A 24,520-nucleotide genomic window follows, 5' to 3' on the forward strand; every position below is an offset into this window, starting at 1 on the left:
TTTGTTAGGGATCCTCTTGGAAGGAGTGATCACAGCATGCTAGAATTAAAAATTCAGCTTGAACGAGAGAGAACACAGTGCCATACTAGAGTTTTAGTGTTGGGCAGAGGTAATTATACAGGCCAGAAGAAAGAGTTGGCCCAAGTAGACTGGGCACAAACAATTGAGGGTAGGACAATTGAGGAACAATGGTGGATGTTTAGGGAAATATTAAATACCTCTCAATTAAGGTATCTTTCCGAGAAGAGAAATTGTAAAAGGGAGAAAAGTGGTCCACGGCTAAACAAGGAAGTCAAGGAAGACAAAGGCAAAAACTAGGGCATCTCATACTGCAAAAGCTAGTGGTAAGCTGGAGAAATGCAGGGACAATCAGGTTCAGCAAAAGGCTACTAAAAATAAAATCAAAAGAGCCAAGGTGAAGTATGAAAGGAAACTAGCAGAAAACATAAACACTGATACCAAAAGCTTCTATAAATAAGTATGTACAGAGCAAGAGAATAGCTAAAGTAAATGTTGGTCCTTTCGACGATGATACTGGTGAGGTAATAAATGGGGAACACAGAGCTGGCAGAGGCACTGCACCAATATTTGGTAGAAGATAATAAAAAGTTTCCAAAAACTAGTTACTGGAGAGGAACTTGGTGCAATAATCAATCCCTAGGTAGACGGTATTGAATAAACGAATGGGGTTAAAGGCAGATAAGTCTCCAGGACATGACGGACTGCACCCTGGGATATTAATGGAGGTGGCAGCAGAGATAGTGGATACACTGGTTAGGATATTTCAGAATTCCCTGGATTCTGGAAGGGTCCTGGTGGATTGGAAACAGACAAATGTAACACCCCTATTCAAAAAGGGAGAGAGAAGCAAAAAGTAGGAAACTATAGACCAGTTAAGCTTAACCTTTGTGTGGGGAACTTGCTGGAATCAATCATTAAGGAGGAGATAACTGAACATTTGAAAAAATGAAAATTGCTTATTGTCACGAGTAGGCTTCAATGAAGTTACTGTGAAAAGCCCCTAGTCGCCACATTTCAGCGCCTGGCCGGGGAGGCTGGTACGGGAATCGAACCGTGCTGCTGGCCTGCTTGAAAAGCCAGCGATTTAGCCCAGTGAGCTAAACCAGCCCCTTTGGAAAGACAAATTTCAATCCATCATTGTCAGCATGTTTTATGAAGGGTAAGTCACGCTTGACAAATTTGCTTGAGTTCTTCGAGGACATAACCAGCAAGGTGGATAATGGGAAGCCTGTGGACGTAGTATAGATAGGCTAGGAGACTGGGTCAAAATGTGGAGTTTGAAGTGGATAAGTGTGAAGTTATCCATTTTGGGCAAAAAAAATAGAAAGGGAAGTTATCCAAATGAAAAGCAGATTTTAAATGCGGCTGGGCAGAGGGATCTGGATGTCTTTGTTCATGAATCGCAGAAAGTCGGTATGCAGGTACACCATGTAATTGAAAAGACAAATATTAGCATTTATTGCAAAAGGACTAGAGTATAAAAGTAGAGAAGTGTTCTTGCACTTGTATAGGGTGTTGGTATGACCACATCTGGAGTGTTGTGTTCGGTTTTGGTCTCCTTATTTGAGGAAGGATATCATAGATATCATAGAATTTGCAGTGCAGAAGAAGGAGGCCATTCAGCCCATCGAGTCTGCACCGGCTCTTGGAAAGAGCAATCTACCCAAGGTCAATACCTCCACCTTATCCCCATAACCCAGTAATCCCACCCAACACCAAAGGGCAATTTTGGACACTAAGGGCAATTTATCATGGCCAATCCACCTAACCTGCACATTTTGGACTGTGGCGGGAAACCGGAGCACCCGGAGGAAACCCACGCACACACGGGGAGGATGTGCAGAATCCACACAGACAGTGACCCAAGCTGGAATCGAACCTGGGACCCTGGAGCTGTGAAGCAATTGTGCTATCCACAAGGCTACCGTGCTGCCCAATGTGGTGGCATTGGAGGCAGTTCAGAGGAGATTCACCAGATTGATTCCGGCAATGAAAGGGTTGATGCACGCGGAGATTAAATACTTTGGGCTTATATACACTGGAGTTTAGAAGGATAAGAGGGGATGTGATCAAGGTATCTAAAATACTAAAAGGGATTGATAAAAGTAAATGTCGACCAAATTTTCCCTCTTGGATGGATTTGTTTATTGTCACGTGTACCGAGGTACAGTGAAAAGTATTTTTCTGCAAGCAGCTCAACAGATCATTCAGTACATGGAAGAAAAGGTAATTAAACAAAATTCAAGAAAATACATGAGAATACATAATAGGGCAACACAAGATATACAATGTAACTACATAAGCATTGGCATCGGTTGAAGCATACAGGGTGTAGTGTTAATGAGGTCAGTCAATAAGAGGGTCATTTAGGAGTCTGGTGACAGTGGGGAAGAAGCTGTTTTTGAATCTGTTCATGCGTGTTCTCAGACTTCTGAATCTCCTGCCCGATGGAAGAAGTTGGAAAAGTGAGTAAGCCGGGTGGGAGGGTTCCTTGATTATGCTGCCCGCTTTCCCCCGGCAGCGGGAGGTGTAGATGGAATCAATGGATGGGAGGCAGGTTCGTGAGATGGACTGGGCGGTATTCACGACTCTCTGAAGTTCCTTGCGGTCCTGGGCCGAGCAGTTGCCATACCAGGCTGTGATACAGCCAGATAGGATGCTTTCTATAGTGCATCTGTAGAAGTTGGTAAGGGTTAATGTGGACATGCCGAATTTCCTTAGTTTCCTGAGGAAGTATAGGCGCTGTTGTGCTTTCTTGGTGATAGGGAATCAAATAGGGACTTTTGAAGGGAAACCTAGAATGAGAGGTAACAGATAGGAGGTAGAAAGGCAGGCGGTAGATTTATAATTGAGGGAACTACTTCTCGCAGAAGGTGGTGAACTTGCTGCCTCACACACTGTGGTGTAATTGGAGTTATTAAATGGTTTCAGAAAGGAGATAGATATATTTCGGATTTAACAAATGGGTTAAAGGGAAATGGGGAAAAGGTAGGGAGATGGATTTGAGACCAGGAAGAGATCGGCCATGATCTGATTGAATGGCGGAGCAGCTCGAAGGGCTGAATTGCCTACTTCTGCTCCTAATTCCCATGTTATGCACCATCAATTACCACAAGACGAGAATGGTGGAACAATCGATATTAAGGGAACAATGGTAAATCATTAACCATTGTACCCTTAATATACGGGCAGTGCCGTAATGCATATAATATGCCACTATTGGTGACTACCACAGTCACCCATTTTTATAATAAAAAAAAAGAGTCCGGCGGGGTGGCAGAAAACATTACAAATTAAGTCTGTCGGGGGCCTTGACCCTCCTCTGCGATTGCCTCAGTCCTTGTGGTGATGTGGGTGCCGACTTGGTCACCTGCGACTCCAGGAGCATGTTGTCCTCGTCTTCATCACCCCTGAGTGGATCCAGTGGGAGGATGGATGTTGCTGGGGTGGGGGCTGCGGTGAGGTTCGCTGGAGGGAGGATGAGTGGCGCAGGGGTGAATGAGGCAACCCGGAGAGTGGGTGGGTGGGTCAGGTCGGGGGTCATGGGTGGGGATCCAGCGGGTGCCAGGTCCCGGAGGGAGACTGTGTCCTGGCGCCCGTCGGGATGTGCCACGTAGGCGTACTGCGGGTTTGCATGCAAGAGGTGGACTTTTTCGACCAAGGGGTCCAACTTCTGGGCCTGCACATGCTTCCGGAGGAGGACGGGTCCGGGAACTGTCAGCCATGTTGGGAGCGAGACCCTGGAGGTAGACTTCCTGGTGAAGGCAAACACACATTCGTGAGGGGTCTCGTTAGTCGCGGTGCAGAGGAGCGAACGGATGGAGTCGAGAGCGTCGGGGAGGACCTCCTGCCAGTGGGAGACCGGGAGATTTTTTAGACAGCAGGACGGCCTTCCAGACCATCCCGTTCTCCCTCTCCACCTGCCCATTTCCCCGGGGGTTGTAGCTGGTCGTCTTGCTCGAGGCGATGCCCTTGCTGAGCAGGAACTGATGCAGCTCATCGCTCATGAAACAGGATCCCCAATCGCTGTGGACGTAGGTGGGGAAACCGAACAGAGTGCAGATGCGGTGCAGGGCTTCCATTACCATGGCAGAAGTCATATCAGGGCATGAGATGGCGAAAGGGAACCGGGAGTACTCATTAATCACGTTCAGAAAATAAGTGTTGCGGTCGGTGGAGGGGAGGGGCCCTTTGAAGTCCATGCCGAGGCGTTCAAAGGGGCGGGAGGCCTTCACCAGGTGCGCTCGATTTGGCCGGTAGAAGTGCGGCTTGCACTCTGCGCAGACTTGGCAGTCTCTGGTGACGGTCCTGACCTTCTCAATGGAGTAGGGCAGGTTGCGGGCCTTGATAAAAATGGAAGAACCGGGTGACTCCCGGGTGGCAGAGGTCATAGCGGAGAGCCTGGAGTTGGTCTACTTGTGTGCTGGCACATGTACTGCGGTATAGAGCATCAGAGGGCTCGTTGAGCTTACCCGGGCGATACAAGATATCATAATTATAGGTGGAGAGCTCGATCCTCTCTGCGCAGACTTGGCAGTCTCTGGTGACGGTCCTGACCTTCTCAATGGAGTAGGGCAGGTTGCGGGCCTTGATAAAAATGGAAGAACCGGGTGACTCCCGGGTGGCAGAGGTCATAGCGGAGAGCCTGGAGTTGGTCTACTTGTGTGCTGGCACATGTACTGCGGTATAGAGCATCAGAGGGCTCGTTGAGCTTACCCGGGCGATACAAGATATCATAATTATAGGTGGAGAGCTCGATCCTCCAGATCGGTCATTTTTGATCTTGCCCCACTGTGTATTATTAAACATAAAGGGGTTGAGCTAGTGCACAATACCCTACCAGTTATTCTATTTTATTTGTTATTGTATTTTTTTTATTATTTATTATTTTCTTTTATTTGGCATGTTTGGGTGTGCCCTTCTCTTCAATATATATGTATATACATGTTTCTTATCCTGTGTACATAAGGGTAAATATACTTTGTTCAAAACCCAATAACAAACATTAAAAAAAATAAAGGCAACCGACCGTTGGTCAGTGAGGAGAGTGAATCTCCTGCCGGCCAGGTAATGCCTCCAATGACGCACAGCTTCCACAATGGCTTGGGCCTCCTTTTCGACAGAGGAGTGCCGAATTTCAGAGGCATGGAGGGTGCGGGAAAAGAAGGTCACGGGCCTGCCCGCCTGGTTGAGGGTGGCGGCCAGAGCTACGTCCGATGCATCGCTCTCCACCTGAAAGGGGAGGTACTCGACTGAGTGCATCGTGGCCTTGGCGATGTCTGCCTTTATGCGGTTGAAGGCCTGGCGGGCCTCAGCCGCCAGGGGAAAAAAACTGTGGACTGAATGAGTGGGTGGGCCTTGTCTGCATCATTAGGGACCCACTGGGCATAATAGGAGAAAAACCCCAGGCATTGTTTCAGGGCCTGGGGGCAGTGGGGGAGAGGGAGTTCCAGAAGGGGGCACATGCAGTCGGGGTCGGGCCCGAGGACTCCATTGTCCACGACATAACCAAGGATGGCTAAACGGTTGGTGCGGAACATGCATTTCTCCTTATTGTATGAGAAATTCAGGAGTTTGGCAGTATGGAGGAATTTTTGGAGGTTTGCTTCGTGGTCCTGCTGATCATGGCCGCAGATGGTGACGTTATCTAGGTACTGGAAGGTGACCCGCAGTCCGTACTGGTCAACCATTCGGTCCATCTCTCGCTGGAAGACTGAGACCCCATTAGTGACGCCGAAGGGAACCCTAAGGAGTGACAGAGGCGGCCATCTGCTTCGAACGCAGTGTATTGGCGGTCCTCCGGGCGGATGGGGAGCTGGTGGTAGGCGAACTTCAGGTCCACTGTGGAAAAAAACTCGATACTGCGCAATCTGATTGACCATGTGTGGTAGTCGGTATTAGGGGTATTACGGTACCTAGGTTGGAGGTACTTGATGCTGTAAGATCATTGCTGAAGCCTGCCTGCTGGTTCCGCCCAGTAAGGTGGAGTATAAGAGTCTCTGTTTCCCTCACTGCTCCATTCTGTACCTGCGCTGCTGGGGGAAACATCTAGTTCAATAAAGCCTTCAATTGTCCTACAATCTCGCTTTGGGAGTTATTGATCATGCATCAATTTATTTAACTAGATTTGAAGAATGGAGCTCTGCATCAAGCCGGAGTGTCTGCAACTTAGCCCCCACGCGGCAAACTCAGCGGCCACCTTTAAACACTGGCTGGCGTGTTTCAACAGATACATCAGGCGGCCACAACTACACCCGCGGAGGACCAGAAACTGCAGGTTCTCCACTCAAGGGTAAGCCCAGAAACCTACACGCTCATCGAAGACGCGGACAGTTTAGAGGCCGCGACGACCCTGTTGAAAGAACACTACATCTGCCCAGAAAATCAGGTTTGCGCCCAACATCTTCTAGCTACCAGACGACAAATTCCGGGGAAATTGCTAGACGAATTCTACCACGCACTGCTGGTACTAGGTAGGAACTGTGACTGTCCGCAAGTTTCAGCCAACGACCACACCAAACCTTTAATCCGGGATGCTTTCGTTGCAGGTGTGCTGTCCTTTCCGATCCACCAGTGGCTGCTGGAAAAAAAGAAACGCTAGGTCTCAAGGAGGCACGGGCCCTCGCAAGCTCCTTAGACATAGCCTCCCGCAACGCCTGAGCATACGACCCCGACCGCACGGCTGTCCCATGGGCAGCGTGGACCCCACCCGCAGCTGATTCCATCGCACCCCCAACCCCCCACAAGGTTGTACGACGCGGCTGCCAGGCAACCCCGGGGGGCCCCGATGTTATTTCTGCGGGTAAGCCAAGCATCCCCGGCAACGCTGCCCGGCCTGAAACTTGCAAGGGCTGTGGAAAAAAGGGCCATTTCGTGGCGGTATGCCAGGCCCAGGCGGTCACCGCCATCTCCGGGGGGGAACCAGGTCCGCCGCCATTACTCTCATCGCAGACCACATCCGGCCCGTGGGCGCCGCCATCTTAGCTCCCGCAAACCATGGGCGGACCCCGGGAGCCGCCATCTTGTTCCCCAGAGACCACGTGCGATCCATGGGCGCCCCCATCTTGCCCACCTTGGCCATGTGAAACCTGTGGGTGCCACCACCTTGGCTGGAGTCTCAAGACCCCGATTCGGATGACCGCACACCACCCGAGGAATTCCATCAGTTTCTGCCACGACTCGCCTCGGTGACTCTGGGATTGGACTTCCAATGTAACCTCCAGAGCTCAACCTTTAAATTCGGCGGCCCTCTACCACCCCTCACTGTCTGCAGTCTCGCGACTCTCAAAGGTCGACCCTTTTTGCAAACCTCACCCCTGATTGCAGGGTTGGAGGTACCTGATGCTGTAAGATCATTGGTGAAGCCTGCCTGCTGGTTCCGCCCAGTAAGGCGGAGTACAAGAGTCTGTATTTCCCTAGCTGTTGCATTCTGTACCTGCGCTGCCTGGGGAAACATCTAGTTCAATAAAGCCTTCAATTGTCCTACAATCTCGCTTCAGGAGTTATTGATCGTGCATCAAATATGCATGGGAGGGGGTACGCATGTACCGATTGATGGTCTGACTGTAGTCAATGAACATCCTGTGCTTCTCCCCAGTCTTCACTACCACCACTTGAGCTCTCCAGGGGCTGTTGCTGGCCTCAATGATCCTCTCCCGCAGAAGCCGTTGGACCTCCGACCTGATGAAGGTCCTGTCCTGGGCACTGTACCGTCTGTTCCTAGTGGCGACAGATTTGCAGTCCAGGGTGAGGTTCGCAAACCAGGGAAGGTGGGGGGGGTGTCGGCTGAATTTTTAAAGTTAGGCTTTGGAGATGGCACTTAAAATCCAGGCTGAGTAACAGGGCAGCGCAGAGGTGGGGGAGGACGTAGAGCCAGAAGTTGCTGAACACTACGCCTTGGACGGTGAGGGTCACGATACAGTACCCCCAGATTTCAACGGAATGGGATCCGGAGGCAGGGAGATTTTCTGGGCGATGGAGTCAAAAAGGCAGGTCGTCTCGTGCCCGTTCCATGGCGGGCAGCAAAGATGGCGGTGCCCACAGGCCACACGTGGCTTGCAAAGGGAAAAATGGCGAAGCCCCTGAGTCGCACGTTAGGGTTGTAGGAACGCCGGGCCTGGAAACAGTGGCGACCGACCGGGTCTGGCAAACAGAAACAAAGTGTCCTTTCTTCCCACACCCGTTGCAGGTCACGCTCCGCGCCGGGCAGCGCTGCCTGGGGTGTTTATTTTGTCCTCAAAAATAACACTTGGGCCCCGCAGAGTTGGCTGGGCTGCCGCCTGGCACAGGATTGCGGTGAGCTGGAGTCGGCAGCTGGTGGGGCCCACGATGTCGGGGGCGTAGGACTGAACATTACGGGAGGCCACTTCTAACGAATTAGGGAGCTGCCTAGTTCCCGCAAGATCGAGCGTACCCCCTTCCAGTAGCCGCTGGCGGATGTACGCAGACTTCATGCCCATGACGCAAGCATCTGTAATTAAAAGTTCGGTGTGCTGCACTGCCAAAACTGCCTGGCAGTCACAATTCCTACCTAGGATCTGCAGGGCATGCAGGAAATCGTCCAGAATCTCCCCGGGGAGTTGTTGTCTCGTGGCCAGGAGGTGCCTGGTGTACACTTGGTTCACAGGTCGAACGTAATGTCCCTTCAGGTGCGCCATCGCTTCGGAGTAGGTGGGCGCATCCTGGATGAGGGGAAAAATGACAGGGCTCACCTGTGAATTGAGGACTTGGAGCTGCTGCACATCCGAGGGTTCTTCAGCGGCTGCTCGGAGGTAGCCTTCGAAGCAGGCTAGCCAGTGGTCGAAGGTGGACGTGGCATTGGCTGCTTGAGGGCTCAGCTGCAGGCGATCAGGCTTGATGCAGAGATCCATCGTTTAAAAATTTTGTTCAATAAATTGATACACCGTCAATTACCACAAGACGATAATGGTGGAACAATCCACAGGCCAATAAAACAGGCTTTATTGAACAAGATGTTGTGCCTCCTGTAGCTGGAACCAGAATGGCTGCAGTTCTGGAGAGCACACACTTTTATACGCCACCTGCTGGGCGGAGCCAGCAGGCAGGGATTTACCATTGTACCCTTAATATATGGGCAGTTGCATAATACATATAATATGCCACTAGTGGTGACTACCACACTATGTCCTTGTTATGAGACGTTTTAAATCATCTAGTTTATAATAACACCAGTATTTAGAAAATAAAAATGATCAAAAATTGAAACAATAAACAGCATTTGAAATAAAATGCAACATGTGAACATGTTAAAAGAAATGCACAGTGCAATATTGGAGTTAATTCAGTATATAAACCTGAGCACATGATTTTCCTCATCATACGTGCAAAGTGCAAACCATGGCTAAAACATTGCAAAATGTACAATACAAGTACCTAAAAAAAGTATACAATACGTGAGAAATAAAAAACTGTCAAATGTAAAGCTTCATAGACAATAGATGCTTCTAAAGCAAAATGTTAAGCACATTGCCTATAGGAATCAAAAGGCAGCACAGCTGGAATGCAGGTTACAATGCAAAACATCTGTCGTGGAGGTTGCAGGGATTGAGAAGCATCAATGGAAGGCCAAAACAGTGAAGTAGGCCCAAATAGAAATTTCTTGTGCAAAAGAACATAGGAAATGGGGGCAGAAGTAGAACATACAGCCCCTCCAACCCGCTCTGCCATTTAACAAGACCATTGTTGATGATCTTTTACCTGAACATCATTTTCCCTCACTGTCCCCATATGCCTTGATGTCTTTATCATCTAGAAATTTAAGGATTTCTGACTTCAATACGTTCAATAAGTGAACCGCCATAGCCCTCTTGGTTAGAGAATTTGGAAGGCTCACCCCACCCGTGGGTGAAAGAATTCCTACTCATCTTAGTCCCAAGTGATCTAGCCTTTATTTTGAGACTGTGTGCCCTGTTCTAGACGCCAGAGCTGGGGAAATATCTTTCCTGCATCTGCCTTGTCGAGCTCTGTAGGAATTTTGTAAGTTTCAAGAGATTACCTAATTTTCTTCTAAACTCCAAGAACACAGGTCCAGTCTCCTCAGTCTGTCTTCATAGGACAATCGTGTCACCCCAGGAACCAGTCTGGCAAACCTTCATTGGACTCCCAACGCGGCAAGTATATTTTTCCTTAAGCAAGGAAACAAAAACTGTATGTAATACTCCAGCTGCGATCTCACGAAGGTTCTATGGAATTGCCGCAAGACATCTTTACTCCTGTACTCAAATAGTCTTGCATTAAAGACCAACATGCTATTTGTCTTACTAATTGCTTGCTGCCCCTACATGTTAGCTTTCAGTGACTCATGAACAATGACACGCAGGTCCTTTTGTCAAGCAACATTTCCCAATCACTCATCATTTAAACTTCCTTTTTCCTAAAGTTCATAACTTTAATTTGTTCTATTCGCCATGTTCTTGCCCACTCACTTATTCTGTCTAAATATCTTGTAGCCCTTTTGTATGCTCCGCACAGACTCACATTCCCACCTAGTTGTGTGTCATCGGCATACTTAGAAATATTACATTTCGGCCTCGCATCCAAATCATTGACCTAGCGGAAATATTTGTAGTGCCTTTTCAGGCAGTTTTGCTGGGAGTTTCCTCCCAGCTCTTTCGGCAAGTTCCCCACTGCTATCTCACCACACTTAAGTCACTTTTTTGGGCTCTGGGGAGTTTCTCCCTGGGCCAGCCCCACTTGCTCATCACTGGGGAGCTAAAAACTTAATTTTGAAAGGGTGCCCCGACCCAGAAGCGAGCTTGATAGTCCTCCACACCCCCACCCAGGGTCATGTCACGCCCACAAAGTGAGGACACTCTGCTATGGGGTCGCTTGGGCCCGTCCCCGCCCCGCATCAGGCCTTCCCACGCCTCTTTTGGGCTCCCTCCACAGGACCCCCACCCTTCATACTCACACTTCACCCTTGCCCCCCCCCCATCCCTCTTAATGGGCATGGCCCACTGAGGCCCCAGCCATTGGCAGTGCCACCTGGCACCTTAGCAGTGACAGGGTGACAGATGGTGAGCCAGGGTGCCATCCTGCCCTATTCCTAACCAGCCAGGAGTCTCCAATAGCCTGGGAGACCCCCACTGTGCAGTAACACCTGGTCCACGTTTGTGTGGACCAGTACTAAATGGCACCTGCGTGGCCACTCACTGGGGAGTCGATAAGATCATAGGAGGCCACAAGACCGGGCTTTCATCTCGCTAATGAGATGGAGATTGCCCTTAATTGGCCTCAGTTAGCTTCACGCCGCATCTAGGCGGGATCCGTATCCCGCCAACGGGAGCAGGCCAGTTAGACTGCCAACCTCTTGCCGCCCAGCACGGTTCTTGATTTGGCCCTCTCCCACAATCTAAATCGGTCCACACGGTTCCTTGCTGCCTTTAAATTGATTAGCTGTGGTCCCAAGCACTGATCCTTGCGATGCGTCACTAATCACGTCTGCCAACCCGAGAGAATGATTGCCTGCATTTTACTCCCAAACCCATGCCTTTAAATTTCGTTCACTAACCTCTTGTGAGACCTTTTCGATAGCCTTCTGAAAATAGCGACAGGGGACATTTAGAGGGTGGATTGGCCAAAAATGGTGTGAAGATTATGCCCAATACTATTGCTCTGCCATCAAATGATAGAGGGATTAGGCTTCAGATAACACTGATCAGTGAACAAGTAAACACTACTCTCAAAATCTATTTGAACTAAGTGAAATTCTTGATGCAGAGAGTAAATAAAACTTCTAATTGCTTTGGACTGAAATTGAAGCAGGGAATGGGAACAATAGGAACATCGGCAATGACAAAATTGAAGCAAAAAAGTGGGATAAACTTAATTCATATTAAAAACAAACTTCTGACAGATTCTCAAAACTATGGAGCTGTGATGAACAGCAAATATTCATGACTTCCCTAAATTGATTTTGCCACCCCAAATATATGACTAGATATAATCTGGATCCAACTGGAGGCATCTGTAATTTGGAATGGATTTTATTTTATCTGAATGTTATCTATTTTACCTTTTTCTTACATCACTTGTATTCTTATTTTTCTGCTGATGTACTGTTTATTATTATATTTATGATGCATAAATAAAAGATACAAAAGTTATACATAACCATAGCAGTGAGCAAATAACTCATGACTGATAAAGATTCTTAGTGTGTTTGAGATACAAATACACTTAAATGATAGAAGTTAGGCTTCTACCAGTTATCTCCATAGTGTTACCACAGGGAGGTATTTAGTCCCCGATTTCAAACACCACATCCTGCTTATTAGCAACACTTGCTACTTTTACCTCCATTTCTCAAAAAAAAATTGGTCATCACTTTCTTTACGTCAACTATTCTCGAAACACTTGTTCATGCTTCCCCCCCCCCCCCCCCCCCCCCCCAAACGGAGTTTTTCCAATGGTTTTGTTATGAGGCTCTAAAGCAGGGGTGGGCAAACTTTTCCGTGCAAGGGCCACATTCAGAAATTCACAATTCACAAAGGGCCGCATAGTATATTAAGTAAAATAATTACTTCACCCGGTTATGATTCTGGGCACCTCATATAGAACATAGAACAGTACAGCACAGAACAGGCCCTTCGGCCCTCGACGTTGTGCCGAGCAATGATCACCCTACTCAAGTCAACGTATCCACCCTATACCAGTAAGTAACTCAACAGCCCCCCCCCCCCATTAACCTTAAAAAAAAAATGAAAAAAAAAAAAAAAAAATTTTTAAATAAAAATTTTTATTTTTTTTTAATGACTTGGTGGGCCGCAGAAATACCTTTGGCGGGCCGCATGCGGCCCGCGGGCCGTAGTTTGCCCACCCCTGCTCTAAAGTAACTCTGTTCATCTGCATTCTACTGCCTGCACAAAATAGGTGTAGGAATAGACCATATAGCCTCTCAAGCCATATAGCCTCTCTTATCACTTAATAGATCATGGCCGATCTTCGACCTCAACTCTACTTTCCAGCATCCCCCATGACAACGGCATTTCTGCAACAGTCTCAGTACTCAACATCAACAACTGCCAATCTCCAGACACAATTCTACAACTCACCCGCTTCATTCTCGATCACAACATCTTTACCTTCGACAACAAGTTCTTCATCAAGACAAACAGAACAGCCATGGGGATCAAACTCGCACCTCAATACGCCAACATAGTCGTCTGCGAGGCGGCAACCTGGGCCTCGGCCTGCAACTGCATAGAATTGCCTAGGCTTTGGACAGACTGATCCACAGCCGAAACTGTTGCCCCCATGCGGTATTGGGATGGGTGGCACCACCTCCTGCTGTGGCACGTTGTTGTACTCCTCCAACTGCACCTGCAGGTGGTGGATGCTCTCCTGGCTCTGTGACTGTATTGCCAATATGGATGGGACTGTGTTCCAGAGGCTCGAGACCCATCTGGACGGCAACTCGTCCCTGGGATGGGACTGCCCTCTGACCGTCCGGCCCTTCAGGTGCTCCTACCTCCACCTGCTGTGCCGGGCTAAATCGTGTGATAAACACCAGATAATATCCCAGGAACCTCTTCACTAAAGTGTCCAACCAAGGTGAGTGTCTCTGGGATGGTGGAGGGTGTTGCAGACAGCGGTGCCAGAAAATCACTGTCATCCTCCGATCAGAGCTCTGGGATCTCTTGAGTCTCGGGCAGAGGGCTGGTGTCCGAGCTGCTCCCATCACTGCTCGGCTCGGGGGGGGGGGGGGGGGGGGGGGGGGGGGGGTTATATCAGCTCCCTCGCCCGCAGCCGAGCTCCACCTCGGCAACCTCCCGTTCCTCTGGGCCGCTGACCACGTCCAGGGTCCTCTGCTCGGCCATGGCGAGGGGCTGCAGGTCCAGTGGTCCCCCGCCTGTCTTCTCCTGCTCCCGGCAGTTGTGCGTGGCCTTCTCCTGGAAGGTGGGGGAACAGAAAACGACAGTGCTAGACAGTATGACGCATGCAGCCTAGGGTGGGGGTGGCCTCAGTGGCCAGGGAACCCGACCATGGCGACTGGTATGGTTACTGGTATATGGTGCAGGGTTGGGATTCGGCCGCCCAGGGGAGGAGAGACGCTGCTGGCTGGGGTTAAGGGGTCGGAGTACTCAGCAACTGCATGTTAAGTAAAGGGTTAAGAGACATTCCAATTAGTCTCATTTATGTTAAGTGTGCCAATAATTGACACTGATATGTAGAGGGACTTCAGGTGGCCGTTGCGTCAGGTGATGTGATGATAGAGTTTTGTGCAGAGTCTGTTGTAGTAAAATAAAGGGTTTTGTGGAAAAGGAGCAGAACCTTTGACTCTTTATACAACAGCAGCTAAACGTCTAACAAATGGTAGCAGAGGATGGTTGCTGTGCAAATGTGAAGAGTTGAAAGATACAGGTTTTCCAGACCAAACCAAGGAGTGAGTGAGAAAAAAAAAGGATATATGGCTGAACAGAGGATAAAGATGGCTGGATATGACTATCCCCCCTTATTTTCTGAAAGGGGATCGGATCGTACGACCAATGGAGAAGTGCAGTAGTTATGTGGACTAAGGTGGCCTTGGGAAAGAAAGAAAACGATTGGCTCTTTCTCTACCTTATGACAGTAAAATCCAAAGCAATGTGTATTCTGAGCTGGAACTGGAAGAGTTAGACTCAGAAGAAAGTCTAGAGACTATTACGTTATATGGATAAGATTTGTAAAAAGGATGACTTGTTAAGTGCGTATGAAGCATGGTCAGATTTTAATAGGTTCCGGAAAATAGAGGATTTCTATACTGAAGACTATATAATGGAATTTAGCAGACTATATAAAAGGCTGCAGAAATAAGACCTGGAATTTCACAGTCTGTGTTGGCCTTTAAATGACTTGACTGTGCTAGAGGGAGAAACAGGGACAGGTTCCTGGTTTTCACAGGAGTTCCGTTCAGGATACCTTATTCGATCAGATGACAGAAGCTTTAAAAAAGTTTCCAGGGAAACATTCGATTCCGATAGCTCTGATGACCCAAATAGGTCAGCCTGCAATAAAGCAGAATATGGAAGACACACTACTAACATGATGGCGAAATCGTACGGCTACAAACAGGTTCCAAGACTTTAAAAGGAGATCGGAACCCGGAAATTATGAAGACAGAAACCCAGATAGAACCTACAAAAGGAAGATGAACCCCAGAAATTCACTAGGCATGATAAATCGATGTGACTCTCAATACCATTATGCTTTCAACTGTCCAACACGTTAAATAGAGTGTTTGAAGCGACACACAAGAGTCAGAAGAGGAAAAAGATAGTGACCAGAAAGAAGGCATTGTCCTATTAACAAGCAGTTTTATGCCGGTAATGAGGGTGTTGGATGCAGAATCCTTCAATTGTGCTGTATTTTTTTTTAAAACATGGGAGGTATTTTTTGGTATTATAACAACACAATAAACAATGTACACGAAACTATAAACATAGTGCAGAAGCCGTCTCCCTCCCTTACAGGTCCCACCTTTTAACCCCCTACTCTTAAGCGAACCCCCCCCCCCCCCCCCACTTCTGCTGATGATTAATTTTCCCCGAAGAAGTCGACGAACGGTTGCCACCTCCGGGCAAACCCTAACAGTGACCCTCTCAAGGCAAACTTGATTTTCTCCAAACAGAGAAAGCTAGCCATGTTCGATAGCCAGGTCTCCGACTTCGGGGGCTTAGAGTCCCTACAAGCCAATAGTATCAGTCTCCGGGCTATCAGGGAAGCAGAGGCTAGAACGTCTGCCTCTTTCTCCTCCTGGATTCTGGGGTCTTCCAACACCCCGAAACTTGCCACCTCTGGACTCAGCGCCACCCTTGATTTTAACACTGTGAACATGACATCTGCAAACCCCTGCCAAAATCTCCTAAGCTTCGGATATGCCCAGAACATGTGGACATGGTCTGCTGGTCCTCCCGCATATTTTGCACACCTGTCTTCCACCCCAAAGAATCTGCTCATCCGGGCCAGTCATGTGAACCCAGTGAATGACCTTAAATTATACCAGGCTGAGCCTGGCACATATTATGGACACGTTGACCCTACTCAACGTGTCCGCCCATAGACCATCCACTAACTCTTCTCCCAGCTCCTCCTACCACTTGCGCTTCAACTCCTCTGTCTGCGTCTCCCCTGACCCCATACATTCCTTACAAATGTCCAAGACGCTCCCTTCTCCGACCCACCCTCTGGAAACTACCCAGTCCTGAATGCCCCTTAACGGTAGGAGCGGGAAGGTTGACACCTGTTTACATAGGAAGTCCTGCACCTGCAGATACCCAAATCTGTTTCCCCTCGCCAACCCAAACTTCTCCAGCACCCTCATACTCAAAGCTCCCCTCGAAAGCACCCATCCTCTGAATCCCTGCTCTCCGCCATATCTGGAACCCCCCAACCATACTTCCCGGGGCAAACCAGTGATTATTACAGATTGGGGACCAAACCGATGCTCTCTCTGCTCCCACATGTCTCCTACATTGCCCCCAGACTCTCAAGGCCGTCACCACCACGGGGCTGGTGGAGTACTGTGCTGGCGGGAATGGCAGAGGCATAGTTACCAATGCCCCCAAACTGGTGCCCTTGCATGAAGCCGCCTCCATATGCTCCCATGCCGACCCCTCCCCCACCACCCACTTCCTGATCATGGCTATATTCGCTGCCCAGTAATAGTTACTAAAACCGCCCTCTCCCCGACTCCGCTCAAGCATTACCTTCCTTACCAACGGTGTCTTGCCCGCCCAAACAAAGCCAGAGATCACTTTGTTGACCCGTTTAAAAAAGGACCGCGGAATAAAGATGGGGAGACATTGAAACACGAACAGGAATCAAGACTGTCATCTTCACCGTCTGCACCCTCCCAGCTGATGACAACGGGAGCGCGTCCCATCTCCAAAAATAGTTTGTCATTCGGTCTACTAGCCAGGCCAGATTTAATTTATGCAGCCGGTCCCATTCCTGCGCAACTTGAATGCCTTGGTACCTAAAGCTTCCCCCTACTAATCTAAACAGCAGCTCCCCCAAATCGCCTCTCCTGTCCCCGCTCCGAACTTATTTCCTCTTACTCCTCTGGTCCATTCCCTCCCCACCTACATCCAGGATTCCTCTGATGCACTGCGTCATATTGACAGCTTCCAGTTTGTGGGCCCCAACCGCATTCTATTCACCATGGATGTGCAATTCCTCTACACCTCAATCCCAAACCAGGACGGCCTGAGAGCTCTTCGCTTCTTTCGCGAAAAGATGCCCATCCACCACCACTCTCCTCCGCCTAGCTGAACTTGTTCTATCTCTCAACAACTTCTCCATTAACTCATCTCACTTTCTCCAAATCAAAGGTGTAGCAATGGGTACCCGCATGGGTCCTAGTGCCTTTTTATGGGGTATGTGGAACATTCCTTGTTCCAGGCCTATCCGGGCCCCCTCCCACAATTCCTTTACTGATACATTGAGGACTATTTTGGTGCCGCATCATGCTTTTGCCTGGACCTGGAAAAATTCATCAACTTCATTTCCAGTTTCCACCCCTCCATCACTTTCACCTGGTCCATCTCAGACACTTCCCTTCCCTTCCTTGATCTTTCTGTCTCCATTTCCGGCAATAGACTATCCACTAATATCCACTACAAGCCCACTGACTCCCACAGCTATCTGGACAACAGCTCTTCGCACCCTACACCCTGTAAGGACTCCATCCCTTTCTCTCAATTCCTTCGCCTCCGTCACATTTGTTCCGATGATGCCACTTTACAAAATGGCGCTTCGAAAATGTGTTCCTTCTTCCTCAACAGTGATTTCCCACCTACGGTTGTAGACAGGGCCCTCAACAGTGTGTGGTCCATCTCCTGCGCGCCCTCCACTCCCTCCCAGAACAAGGAGAGTCCCCCTCGTTCTCACATTTCATCCCACCAGCCTCCGTATGCAAAGCATAAACCTCCGCCATTTTCACCAACTCCAGCGTGATGCCACCACCAAACACATCTTCCCTTCACTCCCTCCGTCAGCATTCCGCAATGACCATTCCCTCCGAGACAATCTAGTCCACTCCTCCACCATACCCAGTACGTCTCCCATCAGCCATGACACCTCCCATGCAATCGCAGGTGTAACACCTGCCCCTTTACCTCTTCCATGCTTAACATCCCAGGCCCAAAATACTTATCCCAAGTTAAGCAGCTTTACACTTGCATCTCTTCCAATTTAGTCTACTGCATTCACTGCTTCCAGTGTGGTCTCCTCTATAATCGAAGAGACCAAACACAGACTGGGTGATCACTTTGCTCAGCATCTTCGGTCTGTGCACATTCAGGACCCTGACCTTCCCGTTGCTTGTCATTTTAATCAAAGACCCTTCTCCCATGCCCACATGTTCCAATGAGATCTACCATATGACTCAAGATATCTGACAGTTGGTATTAAGTCATACTGGAGACAGTCGCACTAGAGGTAGCTCCAGGAGAATTCACTGAATTCATTTATTTTGTTAGTTATCTTTCCACATATTCATTTTGTTAATAAAACTATCTTACCGAATCCCCGACGACGAATACTGCTGGCATGGAGGGACCCAAACCCCCCGAAGACCGAGCTATGGCTTTCGGACATGTCAGGTTTTCTGGGTATGGGAAAAATTAAGTTCGCCTTGAGGGGATCTGTACTGGGGTTCGCCCGAAGGTGGCAACCATTCATCGACTTCTTCGCGGGAGAGTGAACGTCAGCAGGGCGGGGAGATTAGAATAGAGTAGGAGGGATAAATAGGCGGGTAGTGTCGATGGGAGAGGAGCGGGCTTGTGCAGTATGGCTTGATTGAAGTATTGATTTTACGTTGATGTTTGCACATTTTTTGCCTTTTTTGCTTTTTTCTTTTGTTTTTATCTGTAACTGTTCACAATGCCGAAAAATACCTCAATAAAATGGTTTGATTTTAAAAAAACTATCTTACCGAAGACTAGATGTTCTGTATGCATCTGTACTACGGCCACAACAGAGAACATAACAACTGTGAGTCAACCAATCTTGTTGAAACTCTATTCTCTTGGGAGATTCCAGTCTTTACCTTCGAAGATCTAGCCTTGAAACTCTCCAAATGTTGCTCCAGCTCAGACAGCTTCAATGATGGCTCACCTACCAAGGTTTTAATCCCATCTCCCGAGACTGTTCCCCTGGATTCGGAAGACTGCACTCAAGCACTAACTCACAAGCACCAACTTAAGTTCTGCAGCTGCATTGAGCGTAACATTACTGCTCCAAGGAATTTCTTTGCCCCAGGGGTCGACAGCATGGAGCCACCAACCTTCTGCTGCCTACTCGGACCTCCAGGGCTTCATCTGAGCCCTAATTATTTCAAGCCTGGCCAACACTGCATTTTTACTTAGGAAACATTTTATTGAGGCATTTATAATTTTCACATTTTAACATATTAACATTCTTAATATGCTCTTATTCTCCACTTCCATGCCTCCCCTTTCTCCACCTCCACCCCCACCACCTTCTGCTTACGGTCAGTTTTCCTTAAAAGTTGATGAACGGCTGCCACCTCCGAGCGAACCCCTGTATTGAACCCCTTAAGGCGAATTTAATCTTCTCTAGCCTGAGAAACTCTGCCATGTCCCACACCCCTGACTTTGGAGGCTCCGAGTTCCTCCATTCTCACAAAATCAGTCTCCGGGTCACCAGGGAGGCAAAGGCCAAAACTTCAGCCTCTACCCCGCTGGGCAACCGGATTTTCCGACACTCCAAATATTGCTGCCTCTGGATTCGGAGTCACCATCCCTTCCAGGGCCTCGGACATGACATCTGCGAATCCCTGCCAAAATCCCCTCAGCTTCGGACCCGCGCATAACATATGTACATGATTTGCTGGACTTCCCACACCTGTCCTCCACCTCCTCAAAAAACCTACTCACCCAGGCCACAAGTCATATGAGCCCTGGATCAAGATAAGCCTGGCACACGAAGAGGATGAATTGATTCTTTTCAGGACCTTCTCCCATAGCCAGACTTCCAACTGCCCCCCCCAACTCGTCCTCCCACTTCCTCTTCACCTCCCCAATTGGGACTCCTTCCCACTCCATCAATTCCTTATATATTTCCGGGACCGTCCCTTCCCCAATCCCTGTTTTTGACATTACCTTATCCTGTAGTCCCAGAGAGGGAGGTGAGGGAAGCTTGGAACCTGCCTCCAGATAAAGTCCCATACCTGCAGGTACCGAAATCCGTTACCACCGGGTAACTCAAACTTCTCCTCTAGCTCCTCCAAGCTCGGGAAACCCTCCTCAATGAAGAGATCCCTAAATCTCTCAATCCCTGCCCATTGCCACCTCCTAATGCCCTCATCCAGTCCCCACGGAGCGAACCAGTGATCATCACAGATTGGTGACCACACCGACGTCACCTCCAGTCTCATATCCTGCCTCCATTGCCCCCACACTCTCAGGGCTGCCACTGCCACAGGGCTTGTGGGGGTACCGAGCCGGCGAGAATGACAGAGGTGCTGTTAACAGAGCCTCCAGTCTCTGCCCTTACAAGATGCTGCCTCTACCTGCTACCACACCGACCCCTCCCCCACTAACACTGCACTTTTACAACATAGAGCCTCTCTCTGGGACCTCTGTCCCCTGACCCTGGGACATTTCCCTGTCCCCCATCAGTGACCCAGCTTCGGAGTCCTGTGATTACGATTTTTGTGCCATTTTTCTTTTTTTTTTCCTCCTCACACTGGCACACAAGGCCATTGACCTTGATCCAAAAAAATATCAATACTGGTCTGCACATGAGCCACCCATGTGCGGAAACTCCCAAGGCTGTTTGGGATTTGCAGCTGCCAGCCCCTATCCAACTACAAATTTGGGTTTCATAACGATTCCAAAATCTACCAATCTCTACCTGGAATATAACAATTGTCTGATCATCCACAACTCTCTTAAGGTAAAGTATTCCAAATATTCACACCCCGTTGAGTGAAGAAATTTCTCCTCTGGTCCTCAACACCTGGTCCCCTTTCCTGAAAACTGTACAACCTAGTTCCATGCTCACCAGTGGGCGGCACAGTAGTTAGTACAATTGCTTCACAGCTCCAGGCTTCCAGGTTTCATTTTCGCTGTGGATCACTGTCTGTGCGGAGTCTGCACGTTCTCCCTGTGTCTGCATGGGTTTCCTTCGGGTGTTCCGGTTTCCTCCCACAGTCCAAAGATGTGCAGGTTAGGTGGATTGGCCGTGCTAAATTGCCCTTAGTGTCCAAAATCGCCCTTAGTGTTGGGTGGGGTTACTGGGTTATGGGGATAGAGTGGAGGTGTTGGCTTGGCTAGGGTTCTCTTTCCAGGGGCCGGTACAGACTTGGTGGGCCAAGTGGCCTCCTTCTGCACTGTAGATTCTATGATCTATGACCAGGGAGGAGAAAAAAAGTCTCTGCACATCTAACAATGACAAGACCTTTCAGCATTTTATGTTTCAACGAGAGCAACTCTCATTCTTCTACTCAATCTCTCTTCCTCAGACAACCTTCTTTTCCCAGGAATCAATATGGTGACCCTTCATTGCATCGTCAAGAGAAGTATACCTGGATAAAAGTTGAATGTTTGAGACTAATCTTTTGGCAAAAAGTCAGAGGGTCGACATTTACACGGGTAATGTACTTGAGGGATGGACATGCCTGATTGATTTTGATCCAGGAAAGGCCATTGCAATGGAATCAAGTAAAAGATAAACAACACTGAAGAATTTATATTAATAACATTTACTAATTTCATACCATTGCAAAGCATTCATTTTTCATTCTAAAGAAAATAAAAACATGCCATAAATTAATTATTATAATATTTCAGATCGAGAATCCTTCAAAGCTTACACTGCCCACTATCCGAGTCACCGAACGATTTGTTCCAACAGCCTGGCTGTATATCATCATAGGGATCTTCATCATTATCGCTGGTTGCACTAACTTTGGCATCATCTTTCCACATGCTTTTGTCCTCAGTACCAATGTCGGCATCAAGTTCATGGGGCACAATGTTGCTCGGGAGGTTGCTTGTATATTTCCATCTTTAATGAATGTTTCTTGCCTTCCAACATCCAATGTTTCCACTTCTTTTGGATAGTCCTTGAGAGGTTTATTTATACTCAAGTCCAAAGGCTGAACAGTGTCAAGATAAGTACCATGTATACTTGTAAAGTGCAGAACAACTGCCATGTTGGTGTTGGGCGGGACACGAGTACTGTATAGTAATTCAACTTCATGTTTAATAAACATTTTTTCCTTTCTAAAACAGATTTCTTGCAGTTCTGTGACAATATTCCTCCACACTAACTTTTTAAAAAGTTACAGGCCGGGATTCTCCGACACCGCGCCGGGTCGAGTGGCCAACGAGTTTGACAGAGTCCCACCGGCATGGGTTACTCAGGCCCCACACGGCGGGACCTGGAAGGTGTGTCTGCGGATGCCGTCCAACCCCGGGTGGGGAGTGGTGGCCTGGCCCGTGATCGGGGCCTACCAATTGGCGGGCGGGCTGGTTCTGTGGGGGCCTATGTTCCTCCGTGCCGGACCCTTGTGGGGCTCTGCCATATTGCCTGGGGGCCGGGACGGAGAAGGAAACCCCCGTGCATGCGCGGAATCACGGCGGCCGTTCTGCACATGCGTGAACTCGTGCCAGCCGTTCTGCACCGAATGGAGCTGCGGGGACCACTCGCCGCTGACCTAGCCCCCGAGGAAGGGGAGCACTCCCCATTATCGGGGACCGTTGACGCCAGATTGGTTGGTGCCGCTTTTCACACCGGCGTGGGGACATAGAATCTCATCCACAGTCTTTTGAGCCAGGGTTCCTTCCTGCGATCTTCCCAACCAGTTATATCAACTGGGATTGTTAAAAATCTCACCATCATGGACTACATTGTCGACAAGATGGGATTGGGCATGTCCCAAATGAGTATTCCTTTGTGGAATCCTCCTGCTCTCAAATTCTACTTTGTTCATCTACTTCTTGCAACCACCTTTAATCTTTCAGCTTTTCATGTGAACATGGATGACAGCACCTTTCTGAAATTTCTCTGGAAGGAGATTTGTACTTGAATAATCACCAATGACTTTAATTTTGTGCCATCTGCCATGCAAGATGGAACCACTGTGAATAATTACTTGGCCAGTCATTTTTCTAAGGATGTTTTTTTCCCCCCATCAACCTACGGTCTTATTTGTTGATGTCTTGAAGTTAATCAGTATTTCAGACATATTTGTATTGCAGGCCAGGTGGTACGTATTCTTCTCAATCTTGGGTGTCAAAACAGTAAAATTTGATACTTTTACTAAAGCTAGGGTGACAGATGCCATGAAACATTTGCTTTTAGATGGAGTGCTAAATTGTGCCTTTCATATCCAGTGTACCATGGGCACTGACCTTGAATTCTGAAATACCGGGCGGGATTTACCGCGCAACCCGCCGTGTTTTTCGACGGCGGAGGCACACTGTCAGCTGGCTTTTCTGGCCCAGATTGTTTTTTTTTTTTGTTTTTTTTTTAAAATACTTTTTATTGAAGAAATCTTTCAGAGTACAAACATTTTAACCCCCCCTACATTTGAATTATATCAAAGTCAAACCCCCCTACTTAACAAGAATCCCCCCCACCCCCTACCCGCGCGCCCCCCCCCGCCTCCCCCCCCCCGCCTACGAACCGGCCGCCAGACCACCTTGTCGTTGCTGGCAGTGTCCTCGGGCAGGCCTTGCCCGTGACACCACCGATACCGTGTTTCCTTCGTTGTTATCCCCCCCCCCCACACCCCCCCCCCCCCCCCCCCACACCCCCCCCTCCCTCCCGCCCTCCCCTCCCCTCCCGGGTTGCTGCTGTCACGACCTCAGTTTCTATCTCTGATCTAAGAGGTCCAGGAAGGGTTGCCATCGCCTGAAAAACCCCTGCACCGACCCTCTCAGGGCGAATTTGATTCTTTCCAATTGGATGAAGTTTGCCATGTCGTTTAACCAGGTGTTAACACTTGGAGGCCTTGCGTCCCTCCACTGAATCAGGATCCTCCTCCGAGCCACCAAGGACGCAAAGGCTAATATTCCAGCCTCCCTCGCCTCCTGTACCCCCGGCTCCACCCCAACCCCGAAGATCGCAAGTCCCCATCCTGGCTTGACCCTGGACCCCACCACTCTCGACACCGTCCCTGCCACCCCCTTCCAGAACTCCTCCAGTGCCGGACATGCCCAAAACATGTGTGCATGATTCGCAGGGCTTCCCGAACATCTGACACACCTGTCTTCACCCCCGAAAAACCGACTCATCCTTGTCCCCGTCATGTGGGCTCTATGCAGTACCTTAAATTGAATGAGACTCAGTCTCGCACATGACGACGACGAGTTGACCCTCTCTAGGGCGTCTGCCCATGTCCCATCCTCTATCTGTTCCCCCAGCTCTACCTCCCACTTGTCTTTCAACTCCTCTACTGGTACCTCCTCCACCTCCTGCATAATCTTATAAATGTCCGAGATCTTCCCCTCCCCGACCCAGACCCCTG

At 48.9% G+C, this 24,520-nt stretch overlaps 1 protein-coding gene across 4 annotated transcripts in view; it reads right to left on the reverse strand.

Moving 5' to 3' along the window:
* Window positions 1-24,520, reverse strand: part of tmem200ca (transmembrane protein 200C, genome duplicate a) — a 64,563-nt gene that overhangs the window by 22,819 nt on the left and 17,224 nt on the right. For 2 of the 4 annotated variants that reach the window (XM_038809715.1, XM_038809712.1), the window contains exon 2: window positions 10,037-10,166. The exons of the other annotated variants lie outside the window; for them this stretch is intronic. The gene's annotated coding sequence lies outside the window, so the exon portion shown is untranslated. The remainder of the gene's footprint in view (window positions 1-10,036; window positions 10,167-24,520) is intronic. 4 annotated transcript variants of the gene reach the window in all.

The sequence above is a fragment of the Scyliorhinus canicula genome, chromosome 10, assembly GCF_902713615.1.
Source record: "Scyliorhinus canicula chromosome 10, sScyCan1.1, whole genome shotgun sequence".
Classification (NCBI taxonomy): domain Eukaryota; kingdom Metazoa; phylum Chordata; class Chondrichthyes; order Carcharhiniformes; family Scyliorhinidae; genus Scyliorhinus; species Scyliorhinus canicula.